The 16,138-nt window shown below is 39.7% G+C and overlaps 1 protein-coding gene across 2 annotated transcripts in view; it reads right to left on the reverse strand.

Annotated features, from left to right (window-relative positions):
- The window catches only part of LOC150090978 (parathyroid hormone/parathyroid hormone-related peptide receptor-like), a 135,742-nt gene that overhangs the window by 18,215 nt on the left and 101,389 nt on the right, over positions 1-16,138 (reverse strand). The window lies entirely within an intron of this gene.

A 16,138-nucleotide genomic window follows, 5' to 3' on the forward strand; every position in this document is an offset into this window, starting at 1 on the left:
TGTTGACGGTTTTGGGTGCCTCTAGTATCATGACCATTAAGTGACCTCACCCTTGGTTGATATGACGTGTGTGAATTGACCCTGGGGGTATTCGCCATCGTACCCTGATTGTCGTGATCTTCAGAGAGTTTTAATAATTTGGCTTTGACTAGAGACATTAGTTGAGTGTCTAGAGTGTTGATTATTAGATGCCTTATTTCGTTCGCTATGAGTTCCAGTTTTTGGTCGTCTAGGCGAAGGAATGTAGTATTATCTGGTTGTTGGTACTCCGCTTTTTCTTTTGTTCCTAGGCAAGGTTCCTCAGCCGAGTTTGATACTTCACTTGGGGCATCTAGACTCACGCTGTGATTTATTTGGTTATATTCATTTAAATTTACACTTACAATAGTATTTCCACTGTTAGAAGCAGTATCAGTCAGGGTTTCATTATAATGTTGGCTGACATACACAATACTATCACTAGTATGCCGCCGTCTGCATTGATTTCTGTAGAGTTGCGCTCGAAACGTACCTGGCTTAATGGAGGCGGTAACATTGCCTTTGACATTAGCATCGTAATACCCATTCACGGGAGGCTCTATCCCGATATCAAAATTCATTCCAGACATTAGTGTAGACACGGCAGGTTGGCTGTGTTCGCCGGCTATTTTGTCATTCTCATTATGTCCGGGTGTTTTCTCCGGCATCAGCTCGTCTGTTTTACGAGCTAATAGTACGTCGCCATACATAGAATCTTCGACGCTGGGTGGCACCTCACATGCAGATTCAATTTCATTGACAGCTACAGCGTTCGGTGAGCTGTATAAGACTGCAGGACTTACAAGACTGTTGCCAGCGTTGGTTACCGAAAGAGGCTTCGCTTTATCTATGTTAGTGGAGTTATTAGGTTGCGTTTCCTTTCCTTTCGCTTTCGTCCTTCTATTTGGTGGTACCTTCTTATGTACAGGTGTTTTGCACGCTTGGCACAGGTACGATTTTCTCTTAGAAGCTGACAATTTTGAGAGATTATTTACGCAGCAAGCCCCTAGGCTAAGTGCGCAGCTGACACACTGCACAGTGAGAGACGCAGGCTTTTGACACTGGCTACATGTGGTTTTTCCGGCGCACATGACGTTCTTCTGGGTAGATCTTAGCATATTTGAACTCCGACAAATTTTACTGTAGTGAACTTTGAATATGCTGCTTTCAACTGACTTTTCAGTTAAGCCCAGAAGAGTTACTTTCAAGGTGATTTGCTACGGTGACTTTCAGCAGATTTAATTACAGACTTCAGGCCGCTGGCGCTAGGGAGGAGGCCATTAGGGAATTCAACCCACTCAAAGATCGAGGGAATTAATCAGGTCTATTGTGTGGCAACCTTGACCTGTTGAGGTTTCTACTTACACAGTTGGGCTAACTTCGAAATACCGTAGTTATGATTGCAATATATGAGACGAAAAAATGACAATAAAAATTTACCTGTCATGGAGAGTTCTACGACAGCTCCATCAATGGGCGGCAAATACTAAACGGAGTCTTGTGGTATTGGATTCATCATGGTACACAGTTATTAACACTATATTTTTAGCACTAAACGCGGAGCATGAAAATGCGTGGCCGCACGGTCGACGGCTCGTCAAGTATTTTATTTCAGCTATTATAAGTTGGGGCTGTCTTTCAGTATTATTCGTGCTCTGTGACGAGGAGATGATTAGAGTTTGTGATACCTCTCTAGCCAGGTTATTAATTGGGATTACGAATAGGGTTTCGCTTAGTATGGATCCCTGCGGGACACCTTCCTCCTGGATATGAGATGTTGATAGAGCATTTCGATAACGAACCTGAAAGGTGCTAAGGTGAAGGAAATTCTGAATTATTTAAGGAAGATTGCTCTTCAGTCCCAGATGATACATGTCCATAAGAATCCTATGACGCCAATGTATTAAATGCTTTCTCGATGTCTAGGTTAACTATGACCAGCTGTTGTTTCATGACTAAAGCATTGCAGTTGTTGGATTCAACCTTTAAGAGCATATCACGGGTGGACCTGTTTTCGGAAAACATACTGATGGTCGGTTAAAATATTATGCGTATCCAGAAACCAGGCACGTCTCATGTGAGCCATTCTTCCAAATATTTACTTAAACAGCTAGTAGATGAAACTGGGCTGTAATTATGGACGAATGAAGGATCCTCGCCTTGTTTTAGTACAGCACAAATAAAGAAGTGGCGCCAAGAGATGGGATAGACGTTTTATAAAAATATCTGGTTATAGAAAATTAAATCACTATTTTAAGATAAATAAATATTAATTTATTGCAAATAGAGCAAGCCCATCACAGCACATGGCTAGGGGCAGATAATGATACAAAGGAAATGGCATAAAATAATCGAATATATGTACACAGCAGATTTCATATAAACATTAACAATGACTAGAAATTATAATTATGAATTAAAAAAGAATTTGCAGAACAGGACATTTGGCTTTCAGTTGCAATTACTGGGTTGGATTATTTTTCTTCATCTCATCGGAGACCTGACTCCTGTAGGCTTCAGAGTTGATTAACCTGTTGCAATCAATGTTGTGATGATTTATTAGGTGAAGGGATGCATTGGGGAACATTCTGTCCATTTGTTTGAGCCTGGAGAGGTTGGATTTGAATCGCTGGTTTCTTGAATTTTCCATGTTGGGGGCAGCTATTATATTGGCTAAGTTTGGTGAATTTTGCAAGAAGTATGACTCCAGACTCGTTGATCATCTGTTGCAGAGGCAAGCTTTGTTTTTAAGTTTTCATAAAGCTGTTGCCTGGATATTGTATGGGGAAAACGAAGCTTACTATTGAGCCAGCATGGTTTTGTTAAGGGCAGGTCTTGCCTGACCAATTTGATTGGATACTATGATGTAGTCACAAAAGAACTGGATGCAGGGAATAACTTTGATATTATACATTTGGATCTTAGAAAGGCTTTTGATACTGTTGCACATGGAAGACTGCTGCACAAATTGGAGCAGTGTGGCATTGGAGGCAAATTGCTGCTATGGATAAGGGGATGGTTGAGTGGCAGAAGACAGAGAGTGGTAATCAATGGACACTGCTCAACGTGGACTAATGTTATTAGTGGAGTTCCTCAGGGTTCAGTGTTGGGTCCGTTGTTGTTTTCGGTGTTTATGAATGATATTGATGAAGGGATATCAAGTTTAATGTCCAAGTTTGCAGATGATACAAAGGTTGGCAGGGTTGTTAAGGTCACCACTGACGCTATGCTGTTGCAACAGGATCTGAAAAGGTTGAACAGATGGGCTGAGAGGTGGCAAATGAAGTTTAACATTGACAAATGTAAAGTACTGCATATGGGAAACAGTAACCCCAGAGCAACGTATCAACTCTGCGGTACTACACTGACAGTGGTGGAGAATGAAAAGGACCTGGGGGTAATTGTGCAGGCAGATATGAAGTTTTCTGAGCAGTGCAAACAGGCTGCAAGAGTAGCCCATGGTGTCTTGTCAATGATATATATAGGAATTTTTCTAGCAGGGATAAGGAGGTGATTATTCCCTTGTATAAGGCAATGGTCAGGCCACACCTTGAGTACTGTATACAGGTCTGGAGGCCTCATTTCAAGAAGGATGTAGAGCTGCTGGAATGAGTACAGAGAAGGGCAACAAGATTAGTGAATGGAACAAAGGGTTGCTCTTACGAAGAAAGGTTAAGTTTTGCAAATTACAGAGTCTGGAGACTAGGCACCGGCGAGGTGATCTGATAGAGGTGTATAAGGCTTTGAATGGTTTGAGCATGCTCAATGCCAATGGGATTCTTCATCTTGCTCAGAATAATCAGCTCAGAGGGCATAAATTCAAATTGAGGAAGGACGGATGTCGGATAGATGTGCGGAAATTTGCCTTTGGCCAGCGGGTGGTTGGTTGGTGGAACCGACTTCCATCACTTGTTGTTGAAGTTGATAGCCTAAACAAATTTAAGGCTCAACTGGACAGGTATTTCGAGCGAACGGAGGGGTGAAATGGGAGTGGTGTTTTTTTTTTTTTTTTGGCTGATGCTGAATAAGCTTGCTTTCTTGCATCATGTGCCTCTACTAATGCTAATCTAAGAACCCAATATTCTAGGGCAAGGAATTTCTTGACGATTACTTGAGGAGCACTAGACCAGATTTCGGAAGCATAGGACAGAATGGAAAAGACGCATCATTGAACATGCTTAATGACTGTTTTTCGATCTTGAATCGCTGCTGTTTCTTGTTTGATTAACCATTTTGCTTTTTGAATTTTTTGAGCAACATAAATAGTGGACATTAAAGGAGGAATTTTTATCAAAAACAACTCCAAGGTCTTTTGTGAGCATAAACATTTAGGATTGGGACATCTTCAATATTTATTTCTATGTGGTTGGGTTGTTTCTGAAGGGAATAAATAATTTGAACAGATTTACTTGCATTTATCGTCAAATTGAGATCTTTCAGATACTTGATGATTTCACAAATGCGTGAATTCGCATCATTGGTAACTTTGCGAATATCATCACTGACTTTGGAGATTATAAATAACTTTAAATCATCGGCATATGCCCGTATATTTGGATTTTCTTGTAGAAGTGGTTGAAGAGATGCTGAAAATATAGTACTGGAGAGGAACGGTTCCTTGAGGAATGCCTGTTGAGATTGTGACGACAATATCGTCAGTACTAGTGGGGAAGAGGAGAAGTCTGCGATTTAGTCTGTATTGAAGATGGGAAATAATCATTGTGTCAATGAGAAAATGATTTTTTAGTATTTCAAAAGCTTTTTTGAGATCTACGTTGTCGAAAGCACCTTTGATGACAAAATAAAATACATCGCATTGTGCGTTATCTTGAAACGCAGTTTGGATGCGTACAATGGTGTCAGCTAGGCTTGTTGTTGTGGAGCGCCCTCTAGGACCAAAATGCATGTTGACAGGTGCATTAGCGAAGAATGCATGTTGAAGATATGGTAGCATGATTTTTTCAATAATTTTAATAATTATTGACGAAACAGCAATTGGTCGATGGCCGGGATGGTTATTTCTGCGAGCTGTTTTAGGAATCGGCGTAATCCTGAAAGTTTTCCACTGTCTTGGAAGGAATGGCTGGCAGATGCACCTGGAAATGATAAGCACTAACGAATCAATGATGTATACGCTGGATAATCTAATAACAAAACCAGGGATGCCATCAGGACCTTCTCTACTATCCGGGCGTAATTGGTTAACTGCACGCTGAACTGTATTCTTGTTCACAAGTTGGTTAATTAGCAGGGCTTGACCTGGACACATATCATGTTGCACGTTGTCTGCTTGTTCATAAGAATTAAATGCTATAAATCTGTTTTGTATACCTTCAGTGCAAATGTCAGAATTGCTTGTTTTCATATTGCATCTTATCCATTCAAAAACTAGATCATGCTGTAAGGTAGCTGTTGTTTTTGTAGAAAGTGCTCTTTTATTGTGCTTTAGCGTGGACATAACATAATTTTTGTATGTCTGAATTTTTTTGAGTTGAAACAATGCTCTGCTGTTTTTATAGTTTATGTGTGCTGATGAAGTGCCGTATTTCTTCCACTGTCTGTGGCATTTTTGCTTATTTTTAAAGTATGGTTTCAGGTGGGATTTGAACCAAGGTTTGGAGTGAGAAGATATTCTAACAAGTTTGGATGCCGATTCTGTTTTCAGTTGATTAAGCCATTTTATAAGAAGAAAGGTGGAGTCCTGTATAGGAATATTTTAAGAGAATCCCATGGCTGGTATTTTAAGAGCTGCAAAAAAACTTTTATTTCTGAAGGAATTTAATTGATGATATTCTTTTATTCCCATTCACTGAATTTCCCATTCAGTGCTTATACATTTTTTCCAGATAATCTGTGGGTCTGTATTTTTAGTAATAGTTGAAGTAAAAGCAATCCAAGGGTTACGTTTGGCTTTCTGTGAAGCGCAGTCTTTCAATTTTTTGTAAGCTATTAGATTGGTGGTAGTTAGGAACCTTCGGAATAGGTTCTAAGCACCGTTATTCTCTTGTTTGGCCTTAGTAACTTTGCATTCCACTAAATGTTCCGATGTATACACTTACATAGATATGAATTCGGAATGTGGAGTCTGCTGCAGTTAGTATGTGATTGGTTATGTGTGCTGATACATTCTCAATACGTTCAAGCTGGACATAGTGCTTGTCAAAAAGGAGATGAATTGAATAACCCCTGTTAAAAATCCAGGTGATACGTTGTTCAAGGATTGGGGTTACCTGCGTCTGAATCAAACAGGTAATAGGAAAATGGTCATTGTACAATAACTGACCAATCCATGCTTGGAAATAAGACAGGGAGCAGATTGATAAGTCTACTGTGAACGTGGAACATGCAGGTAAATTAATACATATTGGGGGAGTACGTGTTTAATAATGTCAGTTGGTGATCATCAAGGAATTCTTCAATTAGTTGTCCTCTTGTATCCATTTTAGGGGGCCGCTTAATGGATTATGCCCATTGAAATCTCCACACAGACAAACAGGTGGTGGGAATTGTGCAACAAGTTCGTTCAGTTCTATTCGGAGGCAAGAATAACAAGGTGGAATGCAAACGGATGCAAGGGTCAGTGATATTCCTATCACAACATGAAGTACAACAACTTCTAACGATGTTTGTAATGTGATGTGTATATAGGTAAGTGGATTTAATGAGGATTGCCGCTGCTCTATAAGAAGGGGACTGCATCTCTGTCTCGCCTATAGAGCGTATGATTTGGAAAGGTACGAAATGACAGAAAGGTTTCCTGGAGGCATATACTCACTGGTTTCATATGAGTAATTGAATATTCCAGTTCATCGGACTTGCTACGCAGTACACTACAGTTCCTTTGTATGATTTTATACGTTACTTCGGCTTAGTTGTGGTAGACTGTCTTAAGTTTGTCTTTTCTTTGAGCAGTGAGCTTCTCTTGTTTCGGTTCATTTTATCCTTCTTAGAAAAAAAAACGGGGCGTCTTGATTTGGGTCATAGCGTGAAGTTCTAACACAGCGTCATCATGGTCTGAAATATTACCTACTTCCATGTTTCCAGGACTTACAGACCTTTTTGAAGCTTCGACATTTTTTGATTGTGTTGTTCCATGTGTAACGGACGACGTATCAGGGAGAATGCTGATTGGAATGTTACAAGTCTCACTGACCGTATGTTTCTGAGTGATTGGCAATACTGTTTTGGCCCAGTCCGCTAAAGAGATACGATGTGAAATCGGGACGTAGGTTCGAGTGACAGATGCATACGAGCGAGCAGGCATGCTCGACATAACTTGTTTTCGTGCTTCGGGGATGTCACTTTATGTTTTACTTTATATTTCTGCTTTTTTTCCCCTAACTCGCGTGATTTTGAAAAGGCAGGAAGTTTCTTTACAATTTAGATAGGTGGGCGTTGAAGCTGTGCAATCTGCTTGCGCATGTGTTCTTTAGACTCGCAGATGGTGCAGACGGAATCTACTAGACACGTCGTCTGGGATAGTCATATTTTTGGCATTTAAAGCAGCGAATGGATTTGGGAATAGGGCCGATATTTTACAGTTTAAATATCCTGCTTTCACTGTGGCTGGATGGATTGCAGTGCTGAAAGTCAACATGATGGAACGAGTACGGATGAGGTTACAATAGTTTTTAATCATAATCCTTCGTCCTTGTATTACTTTTTTGGTCGCTAAGTTCCTGAATTAGCCCTTCTTTAGTAACAGTGAGCAAGTCCAATTCGATGATAATGTTTTGGTGGGTTTTCAGAAGTTTATGAGACGTAACTGATACCAGTATACCACGGAATGTTGTTAATTTAAGAATTTTTCTGACTTTTTTGACTTGGGTAATTGAATCAGAAGGTGTTCAGAGTGGAGACGATTAACTATTTTCGGTGATCCAACAATGGATCCTAGTCATTTCTCTATTAAATATGGTGATAGCTTGCTGACAGGTTGTGCACTACAAGAAAAGTTGGCATATCTCGATTCTCCACTTCTGTCCGTAGTCTCTTCGTACTACTGAAGTCATTTTCCGTGAGTGGATTGTTATGTCTTGAGCTTGTAGGTTCTAATTCTGGATATATGTGCTGGATGGTCCATAGTAGCTCTTTTGGCCCTGGGAATTGGCTCCACCACCCAGATTTCTAGCTCGCTGTGTGGAGGTGGGAACTGGACGCTTGGAATAGTGGTCGATTAGTCGTTTAATTTCAAGTTTATTAGTGTATGGCAGCGACGAAAGGATTTTGTTTCTCAATTAGAAAATTATTTATCTTAAGCATTGAGAAAAGCACGTGGGACTAGACACTAGATGCGAATGAATGTTGAGAAGAGTTTCGGTGTGTTCGCTCTGCGCATGCTTGAGTTATTTGCTATATTAATGCCACGAAAGTCAGTTTTAGAGTGATCACTATTAGCTGTTGACCTATGAATACGACTACGTTATTTTATCAGAGAGATCTCTTAGATCTACGTTTTATCAGAGAGATCTCTTAGAATTTATGATAGATTTCAATTTTTTTCAGAAAAGAGAAAAATTCCTTTGATGTTTGCATCATCGCCTATAATATGTTTTTATGTCATCGGTTCTCAAAGGTTTTTTAGGGAAAGGAGGGCAGATGTTCTGTCCTCCTTTCCCTAAAGGACAGTCGATGAGAATATGTTTGACCGTTAAATGTGATGAACAGTGTGGATATTGAGGAGGATCCTCTCCTGTAAGTAGATGAAGGTGAGTCAGATATGTATATCCTATTCGTGTCCGTGCAAGCACCACTTCTTTTCTTCGCACTCTTTTCGTGCTAGAGCACCAAAGCTGTGGATCCTGTTTCAACTGATAGAGTTTATTATTGGTTTGGGTGTGCCATAGCTCTTACCACTATGCAAGACATGCTGTTTATATGACATGAGTATAATCAGAGGCCGGAACAGGAGAGGAGATTAAATCAAAAGTTGATGGACTTTTAGCAGATTGATCAGCAAATTCATTTCACTTTATCCCCGAATGCGCTGGAATCCAGCCAAGGGTCAATGATTGATGACGTTCCTCAATTTGTAACAAGAAGCTTCTGATTTGGTTTAACATAGGATCAACCTTGTAGGAAAAGTTTTACATTACTGTAATTGAACTAAGAGAATCAGTGTATACTATGTATATTAAAGATGGAAAGAGATTCAAGTTTTCTGAAGCTAATTTTATTGCATGAAGTTCTGAAGACAAGCTGCTATGCTCAGGTGGAAGGGCAGCAGAAATGATTGTAGTGGGAAATACTGCTGCTGCATCAACGGATGAATATGACTTGGAGCCATCAGTATATATTGGCAAAAATTAGCATATTTCTGAATATGGCTTGCATGGAGTTGCTTCATGTTGAGTGTCAGTAGATGATTCTTTCCCCACCTGCCAAGATAAGTATCGCAAGTTAATCGAAGAGGAGAAGTCCAAGGAGGTTGAGAGTAGTTCATTACTTGCTGTTTTTGTCGAAAATCTGAACATTCTGACTCTGTGCTAATTCAATAAGGCATAAGCCTGATGGTCTTATTTTACTATGTATAATTCTATAGAGATTTTGCAGTGGTGGATTAAAGAGGTATGGCTCAATAGGATGCTGACAGAAATTTTTTATTTTAGCTGCGTACTTAAGTAGTTATGTTTTTCTGCAGAGGTAAAGGGGACTCATGAGCTTCAATATATAAACTATGGGTAGGAGATGTCCTGAAAGCACCAAATGTAATCGGTAATACAGTAGGCTGTATGGGATCCAGCCAGCGTAGCGTACTTTTTTGAGCAGAATCATAAGAGTGGAACACCATAATCTAATCGGGATCTGATCAATGCTCTATATAAAAGCAGCAATGATGCACAGTCTGCTCCCCAGGACAGGGAAGATAAAGCTCTTAGTATGTTCAGCTTTTTGAGGCAGGAAGCACGCACAGATCTAATGTGCTCAAATAAATTTAATTTCCTGTCAAGGATTAATCCCAAGAATCTGATATTTTTAGTAACTGGAATGGTAAAGTTTTATATCTGAAGTTCAGGATCTGTATGTATTTTCCTTTGATTGCAAAAATGGATTACAACAGTTTTCTGCCGTGATAGACGACAGCCATTGCATTCTGCCCACTTTTGGGCTTTATTTAGTGATATCTGCAATTGCCGTTGAATGGATCTCATAATCTGAGAATGGTAAGAAATGAAGAGATTATCTGCATAAAAATAGGTCTCAACAGTATTTGGAAGTTTTTTTTGGACGGAATCGATTCTAAGGGCAAAAAGGGTTGTACTCAGTACAGATCCTTGTGGCACTCTTTCTTCCTGTAAAAATGTCGAAGAAAGCGAGTTGTGGTATCGAACTTGGAACGAACGATTCTGGAGGAAGTTCCTGATGAATATAGGCAGGTTGCCTAGTAGACCAAGCGCATGGAGGTCACTGAGAATGCCATGACGCCAGGTAGTATCAAAATGCCTTCTCTATGTCTATGGAAACCATAACAAGATGTTCGTTTTTTACAAACGCATTGCAAATTACAGGCTCAGCTTTAATCATGAGATTTAAGGAGGACCTGTTCTGACGAAAGCCATGCTGATTATTACTCATTAGGTGTAGCGCTTCAATCATCCAAACAAGTCGATTATGGATCATTTTTTCAAGTAATTTACCGAGGCAACTGGAGAGGGAAATTGGTCTGTAACTGTACGAACTGGTAGGATCTTTTCCAGGTTTCATAAAGGCAAGAACTGTGGCATGATGCCAAGGGCTGGGATAAATGTTTTCCAGAAATATTCGGTTATAGTAGACCAGCAGTATTTGTAGATTTTTGTCAGAAAGGTTTTGTAACATGATATAATACATTCTATCTGGCCCAGCGGCACTGTTGCGTGTTGCTTTAATGGCGTATAGAAGTTCAGAATATTGAAGAGGCTGGTTATACAGAAGTAATACTGAGGTTCGAGAGTTGATGGGTTTTTTTTTTTTTTTTTGAAACTCTACAAGTGTTCGACCTACAACTCAATTTAACGATAAAAATTCCTGTGCTCCTGAAATTGCTCGACTGGCTGTTGACTGACTAACTTTGTTATTGGTGATTGACTGACTGTGACTATGCTACTGATGATTGCAGGACTTACTGGATGTTACCGTTAACCTAAGCTGTTTATAAGGTTTGTGCCTGCTTCTGTGCTAAAATTCTTGTGTAAAGTTTTGTCGGTTAAATGGTACTTGGCCTAGTGTTTTTTTTTTTTTTTTGTTATTATCCTTAATTATTTTCTTTGATCTTGTATTAACCTTTAATTTTTGATATTTTTAAAATTGAACGAGATTACTTGCTTTGTTTACTTTGAAAACCTCAAAGTATTATTTGATTACCTCAGTATGTTGAGATTAATCTTGCATACAGTGTTTAATTTTTGTTTAGTTGTTAAGATACTTTTTTTTAACGATTTTTGGCTAGTCTTTGGCTCGAACTTTGTTGGGCTCTTGGCATCCCTCTCTTCTGCTGCCGCTGGCTGATACCCATGGTCTACCTTCCCGTGGTTTGTGGTGGCGCGTTTCCGACCCGCTGATTCCGGGTAGCCAAACAGCCAGTTCATTTCTGGCCATTTCTACAGAGTACCTGTATCTTAAAAGTGAAAGGAGGCGGAGATGAACTAACGTTCCAGGTGCCGCACTACACAAATACAAGTTGATGGATTTCTGTTCAGTCATGGTCTTTATTTTCTGGAAATCCGGAAAATAAATTGATGCCGCTGAAACTTGGGCAAAGGTTTTGCCCAAGGCATTTACTATGTCCTCTGGAGCATACAGTGAGTTCTTGCCCATTCCACGAAATAATTGGGGAAGGCATTGTTGGAAACTTGCCGGAAATCTGCCTAATTTTCTTCCATATTAACCTGGAGTTAGTGTTTTTATTGCTTCTCTGTAAATAGATACACCGAAGTGTATCTATTTACGTCTCCTTCAAAGGCATGCCAAGAATTCTCCTTGGCGTGCCTTTGAATGAGACGTGCTTTTGCCCTTAGCTTCTTGTAGTTAAGATCGACTGTAGTTATCTACTAAATAAATTCAATGCTTTATTTTTTAATTTCTTTGCTTTTGTGCAGTCTTCATTCCACCAATAGTTAAAGTGCCGTCGGGACTGGGGATTCCACAATGGAATTGAACATTTAGCTGCAGATAGTTGGGATGTGAAGTGGAGTGAAGTGAAGTGAAGTGTTTTAATCTTTGACTTCATTTGACTTCAATCTTCGACTGTGTTCGTATAAATTTCTCATCCAGGCTGACAGCTGACTTAAATTTGACCTACTTGGCTTGAGAAAACTTCCATTTCCTGCAGGATTGGGCTAATGGTGGTTGTGCAATGAACAGATCACAAATAATCGGAAAATGGTCACTGCCCATGGGATCGTCCATAACAGACTGTTCCATGACTGGAAACAGAATCGGGGAGCATATTGAGAGATCAATTGCAGAAGTTTGTCCAGTTGGTAATTGTATGTGGGTGGATGGACCGGCATTAAGAATGGTAAGGTTTTGCTAACCCAGAAAGTTTTAACTTAGTCGGCCATGTCTATCTAATTTAGTCGATTTCCATAAGGGGTGGTGGCTATTGAAATCTCCTAAAAGAACGGACAAGTGAAGGTAACTGTATTAGCAGGCTTTTAATATGATGGTAAGAGAAGGTATGTCTTGGTGCGAAATAGATTGATACTAGTGTTAACGCAATCTGGGTTATCAAACGTACGGCAACAACTTCAAATTCAGTTTGCAAAATAATTTGCTTGGTCGGGATCTTAGAGCTGACCAAGATGGCTACACCTCTAAGGGCGGCATTTGAAGTATTACTGTCTTGTTGGTAGGTAGAATAGTTCTTTATGGTGGTAGAAATTTGAAAAGTTAGATAGATTTCCTCTAGATAGAAACCAACTAGTGAGTAGTGGTTAATTAAGTCTTGAATATCGTTAAAGTTACCAAATCCTCTTCAATTCCATTGTAGAATATAAGACATTATTGGTGTTTAGTAAAAGAAGTTGTATCTGACTGTTTTTTTTAATTGTGGCTGTTTAATATGGCGTTAAGGCTTCGGTTTGTCTTTTTTGGAGAAGAATGGCCGACTGGTGTCCACATCCTGGTATATTTCTAAGATTGGATCTTCCTGTCTGTAAAATCAATTGTATTCATGGATGTGTCCTGAATATTTTTTTTATGTCTGTTTGAACCTCGATTATTTGATGTAGCAGCGATCATTGGATGAGATGAAGGAAATTTCGCTGGTACTGTAAGAGCAGTATTTCTTGCCTGGTTCAGCTGCTTTGTAGCACATTGGTATTCGTCACCGTCCTCTCCACACCTAGTGGAAAAGGATTGGGTTCGAATCCCGTCGATGACGCGAGGAATTTTAGTGCGCTTTTTCATTCCGTGGCTGAGTTAGACGGTCTTAGGCATAGATAGTAACGTTCTTTCCCCCAGAAACTGGGATTTTTTCGTCAAGCAAAACAGGTAAATCGGCCGTAGAATACACGCAATTTACAGACACAAATATGGGTTTATGTATTAAATTACGGGTAATAATGTTGCTGAGAAAGAATGAGGTGTGACTGTAACATCAGTTTGGGTGGCCACTGATTGATATTTTTGCGTAACACTGGGAGCAATTAATTTACTTGCATCTTAAAAGCTTACTTTATTTCCATTCTTAAATTTCACAATTTTATTTTCAATTTTCCACCTGTCGCATATCCTAGAACAAGCAGGATGGTTGCCTTTACAGTAGGGCAAGTCATTTCTGTTGCCGAACAATCATTTTGAGTGTGATCAGAGGAACCACAGTTGGGACAAACTGGGTTTCCTCCGCATGCCGTTTGAGAGTGGCCATACTTTTGGCACTTATCTCAAGGGATCAGGAATGTAGGGTCGAATGCGACAAAGAATATAACCTATTTTTATGGACGAAGGTAGGTTTGGGGTATTAAAAGTGAGTATAATATTCCTTGTAGGTATGAGTGTATTGTCCTTTTTAATCATGATTCTTTTCACTGCAATTACCTTTTGCTCCTGAAGCGCTTGACTTATCTCCTCCTCCGAGGCATTCAATGGATCTCAGCTGGATATAACACTCTTTTAGATGTGTTTAGGGTTCCATGGGCAGAAACTTTTACTGGGATTCCAGCAAAATTTGTAACTTTCACCAAATGCTCCGAATGTTTCTGGCTGTTTGTTTGTTTCTACTAGTAGGTCCCCTGATTGCAGTCGCTTGACTGTCTTAGGAGATGCTGCAAGACTTTCCGGGTGTTATGGATAACAAACGGAGACAGTTTAGTGAGAGGCGGATCTGTAAGAAAATGCATTATGAGAAATGCAAGAAAATCTGTCGCTGAGGAGTTGGTTTTAAACCTCTTGGGTTGCGACGCGTCATATTCGGTTTCTATGTCTGGCCAAGAGCTTGTCGGCTCTAGAGGTGGAAACACATTGTGATCAATATTTGCTCCTGTTGGCCCTTGGCAGTTTAAAGTTCTGCCAAGGTTTCTGGCCCCTCCACGGGGAGGCAGGAGCAGTACTTGGTGTGACCAAGCGTAAAGTAGTAAGTGTTAGCAATAAAAATATGAGAAATAAAGAAAGATGGCTTTCCTTTCTTGCTCTGTACAAGTGCTTTTGTAGCAAGAGCTGTTATTAAATAAATAAATTTCTAAAGGACAGGAACATAAAAGAACTTTAAATCGCTTTTAGACAATCGCACTTTAAGCACAGAGAAATCGCTAGGTAACAATCGCTTGGTACCCGGGGCCTTATTTTCAATGTTATTGTAGCAGTGCCATGGCACTTCATGTCCAGCAGCAACTGCTTAGAAAGCGTAGAAAAATTTTCTTTTCGGGAACCGAGAAGATAACTTTCATTGTAAATAAAACAGCAGATTATTTTATTTCCATGGTTATGGAAATAAAATAAAAGATTTTAAACCAGCCGTTGATAATATAATGCTAACCGTACTTGTTGTTTCTTCCGCGAGGAAAATTGTGAACATAATTTCATAACGTTTGCTTTAGTAAGTGTTATCTGTCACAATATGCGTTATCCACTCTCATTTTTAGACAACAAAGGAATAAAACTGACAAGAAAAAGTAAATTAACGATGGACTGGATATAAACTGGAGTTTTTAATGGCGAAAGTTCAACTGAATTCAAGAAATAGGAAAGAAACCTAGATTCATTTTTTAATCTTTGTGCAACGAGATCGAAAAATATGACTAGGTCATTCGTGCCACCTGGAGAAGGGAGAGAAGGCATGCATTGCCTCTTCTTAGCTAGTACTTATGATTATTGATAATGATGTTAATAATGTGAAGCATGGATGAACAATGAATTTGCGTGGCACAGTCGTCTTCTCAATGAAAGGGATAGAAGTCGAAGTTGATTATTGGCCTGATGCTACTTCTCAACACACAAGGCTTATCAGGTTGATGAAATGTTGTTAAACAGCTATGGCATTACTCAATTGGTGTATATACGCCTAGATAACTATGATTATGAGACGTCAGTACGTAGTGTTTTTTCTCTAATCGGTTTGTCTGTTTGTAGGCTAAAATAGCCAAATTTCCTGTAGAGAAAGGATGCAACCATCGCCCGTGGAACAAAAAATAACTGCCTCTCATCTCCTAAAGAAGCATTAATTAACAACTGGAATCCAATCCAAGCCTTTTTCCAAATGGGACTAAAGAAAAGCAAAGCTGTCAACTGCTTTACTCATGAGTACAGAATCAACTGGAATGGGCTCATTACAAGTATTGTCCACAGTGCTTTCCAAAACTGCTTTAATGGCTTTCAACAACGATGGACTGATTACTGAGGGAGGGGAGGGGAGGGGAGTGGGATGGAGTTACATTGAAGGAAAGTTACGCCGAAAGTTCGCAAGTATACTGTATTTCATTTTGTACAACCAGTCTGCAACTTCTGAGACACAGCCGGTATATTTTCAGTGATTTCGTTCCAGACAACGTACCCATAAATATTGCGGATAGTCGTGCAGTTTGTGACTTGTTCCCTTACGGTTTCGCATTCAATCTTTGCTGCATATTTGAGGCTGTCGCCGCCAGTTGAATTAATGTTAATGTGCGTCCCACGTATCGTAAATTAAATCGGCGGAAACAGC

Source organism: Mastigoproctus giganteus, chromosome 1 (assembly GCF_048544385.1).
Source record: "Mastigoproctus giganteus isolate SK-2022 chromosome 1, ASM4854438v1, whole genome shotgun sequence".
NCBI lineage: Eukaryota > Metazoa > Arthropoda > Arachnida > Uropygi > Thelyphonidae > Mastigoproctus > Mastigoproctus giganteus.